Source organism: Mus caroli, chromosome 5 (genome assembly GCF_900094665.2).
Source record: "Mus caroli chromosome 5, CAROLI_EIJ_v1.1, whole genome shotgun sequence".
NCBI lineage: Eukaryota > Metazoa > Chordata > Mammalia > Rodentia > Muridae > Mus > Mus caroli.
In genome coordinates, this window is record NC_034574.1 from 77,351,949 (window position 1) to 77,355,717 (window position 3,769).

The 3,769-nt window shown below is 36.2% G+C and overlaps 1 protein-coding gene across 3 annotated transcripts in view; it reads right to left on the reverse strand.

The window, feature by feature from the left end:
- Positions 1-3,769, reverse strand: part of Epha5 (EPH receptor A5) — a 367,473-nt gene that overhangs the window by 39,933 nt on the left and 323,771 nt on the right. The gene's annotated exons all lie outside the window — the stretch shown is intronic.

The following is a 3,769-nucleotide window of genomic DNA, read 5'->3' on the forward strand; positions in this document are numbered from 1 at the left end:
GTACAGGGGAATGCCAGGGCCAAAAAGTGGGAGTGGGTGGGTAGGGAGTGGGCGGGAGGGTATGGGGAACTTTTGGGATAGCATTGGAAATGTAAATGAGGAAAATACCTAATAAAAATATTTTAAAAAATAGAGAATTACATAAGGTTCTTTAGGCTAAGAAGAACACATGTTAGAATGGAAATGTAGTTTGCTTTTATGAAGGGCTAGGAGAAGAAGGAAATAGGAATTACTACTCAGTAAGTTTACATTTGTGCAGGCATTATTCGTGGAAGTTCAAGAAATGTTTGCACAGCATTTTGTTAGTGATAATGAGCTAAAGTTTGTTTGTTTGTTTTTGGAGGGTAGATCTCATAGTACATGCCTTTCATTATGTTACAAATTGAATTTGTTGTTTGGTTTTTTAATTTTATTTTGTTTTGAGAATAGGGTTGAGTATCATTTTGCATTTTAGCTCTACTAGAACTTGCTGTTTTCGCATGCTGGCCTCAGAATTATGGTTGCACTTGATTCAGTTTTGTGAATCTAGAATTCCTGATGACAGAAAATATCCTTGTATTCTGTGGGATGTGTGTGTGTGTGTGTGTGTGTGTGTGTGTGTTAGCTAAAATCTACTATTCATCTTTAAGAAAGGTAGAATACTACTTTCCCCATTGTACAATCTTACAACCCATATGCCAAAGTTATTTAAAGAAATCTCTGTGAACTCTCGGTACAGTTCTTGCTTCTCACATTGTGGACCATGATAAATAGCAGAGGCACAGCCTATAATCTTGTTAGAAATGGAAAATATGTGTCCCCAGTGAAGTCAATTGAAATAGATCCTGCAGTTGAACAATAACCCGAGAGGTAAGTTCAGTTCTGAGAAACATTAAACAAGGCTACATCACAAATCTGTAGTTAAATCTGGACTTACATTACTTGTGTTAATACTACCTGATTTTATGAAGCCATTAGCTCATCAATAAACTCTGACAGCACTTCAGACTATTAGGGAGCCTTTCATTTAGAGGTATCATAATTCAATCGAAAACAAATGTCATATGGATTATATTAGAAACACTTTCTAAGTGGCAAAGGACTAAATATACATCCATGTATATGGGTCCCTGTCCATGGCTGTTTCATTTTATTGTTCCACAGGATTTGGGTTGCATTGCACTCTGTGTACTGACACTGACCAGTTTGAAAATAATTTAATTTTAACCTTAAGAGAAACCAAGGATAACGTGGTTAGAGCCACTTAACTATTAGTGATCCCTGCCAACCAAAAAGTAAGGTAGTTTTCCCCTGATGGAAATAGATAATCCTTATTGAGAGAGAAAAGCAAACAGAGCAACAACAAAGCAGGCAGACAAACTACCGAGCTACCGAATAGCTAGTTAGAAAGATGGGTGTACATTTTAACTCTGTGGGTTGATTACTTGCTGTCTGTTAGAGTATTAAAAATCAGCTGTAAAGTTCCATAATTTTAATTAGAGCAAATATTAAATAACCAAACCCCATATGATTCATCTGAGGTGAAATGATATTTTAAATATATAATTCAAAACTTTCTATTAAAGGATATTTGAGAGTTTGTATTAGCATAAATGTTCTCAAAAATGGTCATTCTCAAGCTACAACTACCTTGTCTGTCTGTCTTGATGTTTCAGAATTCAGATATTAATAAATTATGAAATGAGTTTAGTTCTTATTATAATTACTTTTACAGAAGTTATAGAATCGAAAATCTGAAGTCTAGTAACATTGTTTTATAATGAAATTCTTGTGACTTAAAATCAGTCCTTTCTAACAACGATTTGTGATTTAGCTGTTATCTATTGTTACAAATTAATTTTTTCCTAAATGACTGGAACTTAAGAGTATCTACTCTTATTTTTAAAATGTTATTCTGCATTTCCTTCTTTAATGACTGTAGCTACCTGAAAAGGACAAAAAAGTACAATATCAAAGAAATGATGGGGCAGCATTCTGGCCAGGGATTCCACATCTGCCCTCCTTTTCTTCCCCAGTGCTTGCTTATCTGCTACAGACCACCAAGCCTGGGTATATAAGTAGGTACTGGGAACTGAATTTAGATTCTCATGCTGACTGACAAGGCAAGTCTTCCTAACTGACCTATCTCCAGAATAAAAGCAATGTGAAATGCATTCTTTTAATTAGTTGTACATTTTTACATAAATTGCATGCATTCATTCTTTCCTATACTGGATAATGATATGATTTGATGAGTAATGTATATTTAGAGGCCAAATAGAATATACAGTGTGCATTTTTTACACTATAGCAATCTAAACTATGGCATGCTTTTAGTTTTCAGCCTTTTGTACACAAGCAAAAGTCATCTTCTGAGAACCAAACTTGAGCATCAGTGGAAGCTACTTTCCCTCGCTTTTTTCCATAACATTTAACAGCTCATTTCTTGACTCTTTGAATATAAAAACAATTAAGCCCATTTGTGGATCATATTCATGTTTTTTTTTTTAATTATCATCTTTCCCTAAGAATGTTCCTGATGTTCCTTAGCTTAACTCCTAAGTTTATCATATATAGTACACAGGGCCAAATAAATTTAAGAACATTCAAAACAAAGTTTATCCTTTATACATTCTAATGGTTTATCCTTCATGTGAGTTCTTAGAATTGTTCAGTGTGTTTAGCCTTGTGATAGACAGGAGGGTTTATAAATACAGCCGTTTGAAGTAGCTCGCTGTGTCTTAAAGGTGATAAACCAGGTGCAAATGTAAATATAGCGCAACATACAGTGAGAACAAGTGCCAAGAAAGGCTGATGCCATTTATAGGACTGCCTCTGGATGTTCTATAAATGGCTCTTCCTTTCGTAAATGTGCGAAATCTCTGTAAGGTTGGGCTTTGATTGGGAACATGCAAATGAAAACTTAAGAGCTCCTTTCCTTTGCAGCTTGCCCTCTTAGCCTGCATGGTGATCTGGACCTGGAGACTGTCTGTCACTCAGCTACTTCGCATCACGGAGTTCCAACCTGTTACCATGCAGATACTCAGACTTGAAGGAAGAGTGATGATAAATGAATAAATGTCTATGATCCTATGGAGAAGGTCAGAGTGAATTAAAATTGGAGGGCAAATGAAAGTGAAGCTACTGAATGAAGTAACGGGAAAAGGGGAAGATAATTACTTAGTATTTTCGCAGAGAATGTATGGGAGCATGGGGCTACAGCAGGTTTTCATCAAGTTAACTATGCATTGTAATTAGGGTGTTGTGTTTGCTTGTTGCTATTGAAACATAATAGAAAAGCAGTGTTTGATAAAGTCTGAGGGCAACAGATGAGCATATTTTGCTGTGAAATTGCCAAAGCTTGGAGGCAGGACTTGGTGGGTGGGTAGGTAGGGTAGCACCATCATATAAGCAGGGGGAGGGGAGAAGGGATAAGGGGTTTGCAGAGGGTAAACCACACAGAAAGGGGATAACATTTTAAATATAAATAAATAAAATATCAAATATAAATATTTTTAGTAAGTTAAAACATGTCATGAAGGAAAATAAAAGTGCTGGAGAGATGGCTCTGGGATTAAGAGCACTGACTGATTTACCAGAGGTCCTGAGTTCAATTCCCAGCAACCCCATGGTGGCTCACAACCATCTGTAATGGAGAATTGATGCCCTCTTTTGGTGGGTCTGAAGACAGCTACAGGTAGTCAAATACACAAAAAAAAAGAAAGAAAGAATGAAAGAAAGAAAGAGAGAGAGAGAGAGAGAGAGAGAGAGAGAGAGAGAGAGAGAGAGA